We start from the raw sequence: 7,949 nt of genomic DNA on the forward strand, positions 1-7,949 counted from the left end.
TTGGCGGACTTTTGATTCTGCCATTTTTTTTTTTTTTGCTGTGGTGGATATTGACTGCTAAACTAATCCGTCCCACCGCCGAGATCAAGTATGGTCACGTGACGAGACTGTTCAGGAAGAGCTACATTTTATTGGTTACAATTACTAGCAGCTGGCAAATATTAATAGAGTCAAATATTAGCCTAGAAATAGCTAAATGCTAACTGACACGTTTGTTTTCTTTGTGACAGAATTTGAGAGAACTCATTATCCGGATGTTTTTGCGCGAGAGAGACTAGCAGCTAAGATCGACCTGCCTGAGGCCAGGATACAGGTGAGTGCACTTCAACAGAGCAGGGTTAGGGTTGTGGGGGGTGGTGGGAGGGGGGCAGGAGGTCAACAGTCAAAACCTCATTCGTTTTCTCCTCTGTCCCAGGTATGGTTTTCAAACAGAAGAGTTTAACAGTAATTGTCCTGATAAATGTTGTGGCTCCGAGAAAATAAAGAAAGTAAACTGTTAACAAAAATAAAAAAGCCAAAAAGGTATGTATGTATATACTGTATATATATTGTATGTATTTAGTGGCACTTTGGCCAAGGGGCAATGTCTCTGTTATTGGTGTGGAACCTCAGGATTCACCTCCTGGGCAAGTTCAAATCCCGTTTGGAACCTTCCAGTGGACTCACCACCTGCAGGAAGGTTGGGGAGGTTGGTACGGTGCAGTGCGATTTAGCTGTTGTTGGAGTTAGTAATCTGACTTCAAATACTATTTATTGCTACGTGGTACATACATCTGTAACTTGTCAGGTAAAGCAAATGTGCTTGATCTACTTCTTGTCTCCTAATAACCCTTGGTCAGGGGTCTCTTAGTATTATTATTACTTAGTATTACTTAGTATTATGAAGAGCTACTTGTTTGATACAAACTTCCTGAACAAAGTAATTATAATCGAAAAGAAAATTAAAGCTGCTGCGTCAAGTTCTGGGACATACAATACAACACATTTAACTATCATTTCAAGTAACTGATTAAAAAAGCACAGTAACAGTACAATTTTTGAGCCTCTTGTTGACTAGTTCTATTTTTAGAACCTACCCCACAGGCACCTTAAAGTAGTCCACAGGAACTATCAGGTGCCCCTAGGCACCATGTTATTGACCCCTTTAACTTTTTGTGGTGTGTAAAATCGTAATATTGCATAAAACCTGGATCTTACGAAATTGTGTTGTACTTGTGGTCCATCATTCACAAGGCTTTTGACACTTGAGGAAAATTGTTGAATTGTCGGCAACAAGTGGAAAAACACAAGATTGTTCCCAGTGCAAGGTGCACCAAGTTGTGTTGAGCCAGACAAAGTGAGTGAAGAGGTTCAACTCTAAGAAAGAGGCAGTGGAAGGTAGTGAAGGACACAGAGAAAGGGACCTTCCATGTATAAAGTGTAATTATCTATCCTATTAGCTCTGGTAGAGATAATTAGACTGTTTTCTAAACATGCATTTATCAAAATTGACAGCAACAACCTCCACTCTGATCGCCTTCAGAAAGCGAAATGACAAAAATTCAGAGGGTTAATGGCAGGATGACGTTTACCTTGTTTACCTTTTCTGATCAAACATTTCTCTCTGATTGTCCTATACATATAGGTATATTTGTGCATAATGCTTTGGTTATAAACATGTTCTACACACACATGCACGAAAATATGTACACTTTGTGACTGACTGGGTAAATGCACTAGGGGATTTTTATCCTCGCTTCACATGGTAACATTCCCATCATACATTACACAACGGTGTCCTGGACAAGTTATAAATGTGCTGAAGAGAACGTTTTAAAGAAGGGGCTGTGCAGCGATGAGGGTGGAGAACAGAGAAGTGCTGCTGTCATATCCAATTGTTGTATTGACACGTCTTTCTGACAAGAGCTTTTGGCTCCTTTCTGTGCCTCTGTTTCTCTCTCACCTTGCCCACTTCCTAATTTGCTCCAGCCTATTAAAAATAGGCAAAGGCAAAGAAAAAAACAAAATGTCATGTGACAGTACAGATTCTGTGCTCATGAATCAGTCAAAATCTTCAAAGTGTCTGTGTTTTGTCTTCTGTTTTATTCATCTGCCTCTCTTCACTGTCACTCTGTATCTCCTGCCATAGTTATAACATGTGACTTTAAATCTATGTTAACAGACGCTTTGTAATTTTTATCTAAATTTAAACATTCGACCAGATGTTAAAAAATATAAATATTTCTATCTATCAGGTTTGGTTATAAATATAGTATGTGCTAGGGATGGGGCCAATCTGATCCAGTATTGGTAATGGCAGCTGATCCCAACGTAATTAGCGAATCCGACGATCTGATCCAACCTGCAAAAAATTCCAATGCATTAGCCATGTCTGAGCTCTAGCCTTGTCTAAATCAGACAGTTGAATGACTATAAACTGTGGAATCCTGAACAGAACGTGACTCAACAAGATTGTGAGGCCCAGTTCAGGGAATCCACTCCACATTTTGCAGCCAGATAGCAGGCTACAAAGAAATACGTCCGCTGTGTGAAAATATTAGAAAGGATTGAAAACCACACAGCAACACACAATATTTGCAGAGCTGAAATTCAGAGAGGTGTAACTGTCTCTTTATACAATACCACTAACTTAATTAAACATAAAAAGCGCCTCATCAAAGAGGACATGAATGCGCCATGGAACAGAAAGACGTAAACCGCCGCAAGAAGTCACTTCTGGAGTTGTTCCAAAAGCGAGGTTAACTCCCGATAGATGAAGTACGTACTCGTACTCAGCTCAGCGATCTCTACTGAAGCAGGCTTTATTCCAGCCATGACCGTTTGAAGACTCCTGTTGGCTGAGGAGAGTAGCGCTGACAACTAAATAAAAGCAATAAAATACACCCTCGTCCTGGACACACGATACAAGGACAGGCGGGGCCCCCTTTTTTTATTAATGCTCCAATTATTAATGTTTTCTAACTAAAAAAAGTCCTGCTGAAATTAATTGAATAAGAGTGTGCGCAGCCATGCAGATGCACACGTTGTTGTAAGATATTTACTTTGCACTCAATAAAATTCATACAGTTGCATATTTGTTTTAAGGATGGGATTTTTCCTGTTAACATGCTTTCCTGTATTTTTGACATCCTTTTCTTACCTTATACTAAGGTATATATGCTAAGGTGCCTTTTGGGAAATACATGCATATAATAATAATTTTATAGTAATAGTATCGGAATAGTATCAGTATATACAAATCAAAAATATCGTTGATTAAATGTAGACTTATAATTCTTATAATTCTGTAGACTATTCTTTAATGGATCAACAAATTCTTTAATATTGACTTTTCTTTGATGAAAAAACTAAAATATAAATAAATAATATAAATCATTTTATATATACATATATATTTAAAAATAAAACAGCACTTCAACTCAAGAGTCTCATCTGTTTTTGCTTCTTGTCTTTATGCCAAATGTTCTGAATATTGGGCTTTTGCATTTCATATGTACTGTAAATATAGTTATCTCAGTTGTCTAGTTACTGACACAAACCATGTCAGAAGTGTTGGAATTGTCTGTTTGTCTCCAGCCCAACCTGTGACTGATCACAGAATTCATCATCTTTTTTTTTTTGCTTTGTTTTCTTTACTCTTAATCCCTTTGACAGATTGTCCTTTTGATTGATTTAGTACACATTGTCACACGTGTTTACACCGTGGAAAGTTATTTTTGCATTCGGTCAATCAAAGATTTACTTGTGTCTTAGAGACACAACTGAATACTTGCCCGACTTTTGTATCTGATTTTCACGAGAATGCTAAACCCACGCCTGCCACGGGTAATTAATGCCACCACTAGGTAATTACTATCAAGCTACCTATGCAGGGTTATCACCTTCGAAAACTTTAAAAATGACTATTTTTCCAGTCATGGAAAACATGAAAAATAGTTTCTTCTCCCTTAATATTTTTCACCAAATGGGCAATGGGCATGTCACCTCTTTGCATCCAGTTGGTGCAGGCCCCCACTTGCTAGCGACCACTGATGGGAATAACTTTTGTATCCGACTAACTAATGGCGTTTTTAAGTCACGGGTAATCTAACTAATTACTTTATCTATCATTATAATGCCATTACCGTCATCCGACTTGACTCACACAGACACAGGAGCTGCAAATGTGTGTGTTTTTTCCCTGATGGCGGGTGTTTACACACAAACCCAGGCAGTGTAGAGCTGTGCCTCATATCTTACTGCGCAATCCAATACAAACTGGGTCGCATGACGCGTGCCCATTTCTGTTCCTCAGCATATCGCCAATATGAACTTTATAAAAACATTTGTTCTACAGCATGACTCTCTACAGTCTGTGTATATGTTTGTGTTGGTGTAACTGAAATTGAAAGAGGAATGCTGATGGATATGAAGCATTACCAGGTGATGCTGTTGGATGAACAGTGCAATAAGATGCTCTTTTCGTTCTTACAAGTGTAAATCTGTCTCCAGAGAAGTCATTGCCTCACCATGAATCTCACCGCACGTCACTATTTTCAACAGTTGATTCAGACTCCTTCAAAGCACTCATAGGCAAAATACCTAAGAGAGGAGGAGCCAATCTGCTGTGCAGAAAGACATTTTTTAAATACAATCACTGGTTAAATGGCTAAGATTGTGAGATGACTGGGTTGGCTGGATGATTTCATGCATGGATGGATGAGTGTTAACAAGGAGTGCATGGATGGATAGATGAATTAATGTTTAGGGTATTAAAGTTGAATTTGTTCAACAAATTCATACATATTTTTGGCAATTTTAAAAGCACTTTTGTAAAACTGTTTACTTTTCTATTTAAGAACATACTTGGAGCACTGTATGTCTACTAGTTGTCCTAATTTTAAAGCACTTTGTGCAATAGAGCACTAGAGAAATTCCACAGAGCTACTTCTTTAGGATTTCAAACCTTAGGATCAGAACTCAATCTCCATTCAAGGGTTTCGTTTTCACTGAATCCAATACAGATTCACTGAATTAATAAATGTTTGATGTAGAACATAGACGGGTACACAGTGAAAAAAGATGTAACTGTTAAGCACACATTGTTAAACTGTTTCCTTTATACTTGAAGTACAGTATGTCCACCAGCTGTCTTAAGTTGTAAAAGTTTGATTTATTTAATTTACACCACAGCAAGTTAAAAGTACTTCATATTGTTAAAATGTTTACTTTTGTGAAGAAGAAAACAGTTGTACCAGTTGTGGTCTGTTGCGGAGCAATACATTAAAACCTCTGTTCAGGTACCTGTCTTTGCTTTTCTACTCTACATTTTTAAACCTAAAAAAAAAATAACGCAATAGTAAATTTCCCTGGTAACTAGTTACTTTTATAGTGGAATAACTCAATTACTAAAACAGTTACTTTTTGGGAGGAATTAACATTCATCTCTAGGATGCGCTGGGATGGTTCCTGGGGTTTTCGGGGGTTTCAGGTCTTTCAACATCATACCCCCTCACACGCAGGTGACCCAACCGGGGTTGATCAAGTCCTGGTTTGCATCCCAGCTGCTGTAGTCCACGGGCTTGCCCTCTCACTGCCCAAACAAGGGTCTTCTGTCTTAGCTGTGGCACCTGCAGTTCTCTGGCAGCGCTCCACTTCCTGCCTGTGTGGACCTCGATGCCAGCTGCTGCCACCTTGTGGTCCCTTTGAGTCTCTGTACTGCATGGCCTCCTTTGTCCATGTCACCAAGAAATCTTTACAGAGGCCACTAAATGGGATTTGGAGGGTGTTGGTGGACCTGTACAGGGCAGCAATGCATAGGCTTCTTGGCATGCCAAGCCACCTTCCCAGATAACTGCTGAGCTTGTTCTCCAAGGCTTCCACAGTTGACATGGGGACATCATACAGCTGTAGTGCTAATAAAACCCTGGGAAGAATGACATTGCCAGTAGATCCATGCCTTGAAGCGACTGGGCAGTCCAGATTTGTCAGCCTTGGTGAGTCAAGCACCTAGATCACCATAGGCCCTCTGGATGGCAGCTGTTTCCTTCAAGCTGTAGTCAAAGAGCTTCCCCAAACTCTTGACTTGCTTTTCAGACAGTGTTGTAATTATGGTCAAGATCTTGGACCAGAACTTTTTTCCTTCCTTCAAGACCAAGGATATAGACTTCCTAGCCCATGAGAAGTGCCTCTTCAGCCCTCGTAAGATCCATTTGCTACCAGGGACCAAGGATGTTGTCACGTTCAGGTCACCCATATGTAGGCTCTGATCGGTGGCTGCCACACTCCAGACTTGGTTAGAGGCCCGCAACACTCCACCTTCTGCGGATTTCACCACTATCTTCATGGCAACGGCAAAACCGAAATGCTCACCCGCTCCTTCGCTCGTCTGCGATGCTACTCCGCTCGATGAATCGCCAGGAGTTTCTTCCTCAGGATCCCTGTCAATTCCACTAGAGGCTGGCGTTCCTCTTCACTGGCCACCTTGTACAGTCTCCTGAGGGATTTCAGCTATTGGCGTAACTGCTGGATCTCTGGTGGCTCTCTCTTATTGAAGGGTTTCCTGCTGCTTGTTGTTTCGATCTGAACGAATCTCTCAGACGTATAACTAACAATGATGGTGGTCATTGTGTGTAACCGGCTGTCAGCATCACCCTTTGCCGTGCTCTAAACGATCTCGCAAACATCTTTGTTGAATTGCTACCACAAAATTTTGCTGGTTGCTGGGGGCCATCTGATCTGCTGCCAGACTACTCTGGGTGGAGAAAGGAGGAGGTGCTGGGCTCTGTGGGGTGAGTCCGGGCCTTGCTCCTCCTGTGTCTCACCAGGTACCAATCCTGTGCTTTGCACCCGTGTCTCCTCTTTCAAGCATTTCATATGGGTCTGATGGATTTTAAGACCCTGTGGATTCTTGCATACTTTCCCGCAGATGAATGTTGTCATCATTGTCGTTAAGCCGTTTGGCTTGGTCATTATCTGTAGGTCCGTCCTGTTGGGAATCTCATCCCTCCACTTGTAGCTTGGGTCAGTCTCCTTCTCACATAGGATGCAAACTGGGGTGCTAGCCCAACTTGCCCGGATTATGAAAAAGGAGCCGCGAAACTGGAGCCGCGGGTTGCCGACCTCTGGACTATGACTTGCAGCTGAAAATATCCCGCAGAATACTCTTAAGAAAAGGTTGAGAATCTTGCTGTCTCATTTTGCCTTTTAACTTTTGAGCAGTATAAATCGGGACTTCCCAGACAGCACAATATTTTACTTTTACCAGAGTCCAATCTTAAGTCTTTTACGAAAGCATTTTTTATGATTAAATTCAGTGATAATTAGTTGTCATTAGGCTACAAAACGTTTCTGTTCTTTAACCGTGGACAGTATACTTGCACTTGTACTTTTTAAGATGCTGTTCTTTAGGGCTGGCTGCTAACTGTAGGAAGTAAAGTAGTCTCGACCTGTAGGTTTGTTGACTCTATTTTGTCTTGTCTTGAAGACTAAGATGTGCTAAATGTCTGGGATTATATTTTCCCCTCCCTTTCTTATCGTTTCTGCAAAAATCGATGACAAATTGCTGTCCCTAAAAATAGCAGTGTCTCTGTCAACAAAAAAGTCTCTAATGGTTCGGCTGATTTAGGTTTGATTCTCAGATTCTCCTCAGATGCACTGTGACTAGTGTTAATAACCCCCATGATGTTAGGGAATAACAGAGATGCTGTAATTTCATTTTAAAGCAGTGGTTCCAAACCCTTTTTGGCCTGTGACCCCATTTTTACATCCTGACCCCAGAGATTTTGTTAAATAATAATTTTTCAAGGTTGAAAAACACAATTTTGTAAGTAACTTGAATACTCAAGCAGTACTTATGATATTAAGAAAGTGTTACTTTTTTGTGTTTCATTGTCTGTCCATTTTCCTGCATCATCTGTCAGATTCACCGCTTCCTCCCCTCCTATGTTCATGCCCCCCTGTGTCTTCTA

General features: G+C 40.6%; 1 pseudogene; it reads right to left on the bottom strand.

Moving 5' to 3' along the window:
• Positions 1-5,426: 5,426 nt before the first annotated feature.
• On the bottom strand, positions 5,427-7,739 carry LOC112486566 (uncharacterized; annotated as a pseudogene).
• Positions 7,740-7,949: the final 210 nt, after the last annotated feature.

This window comes from Cynoglossus semilaevis, unplaced genomic scaffold (assembly GCF_000523025.1).
Source record: "Cynoglossus semilaevis isolate Cse_v1.0 unplaced genomic scaffold, Cse_v1.0 scaffold279, whole genome shotgun sequence".
Classification (NCBI taxonomy): Eukaryota; Metazoa; Chordata; class Actinopteri; order Pleuronectiformes; family Cynoglossidae; genus Cynoglossus; species Cynoglossus semilaevis.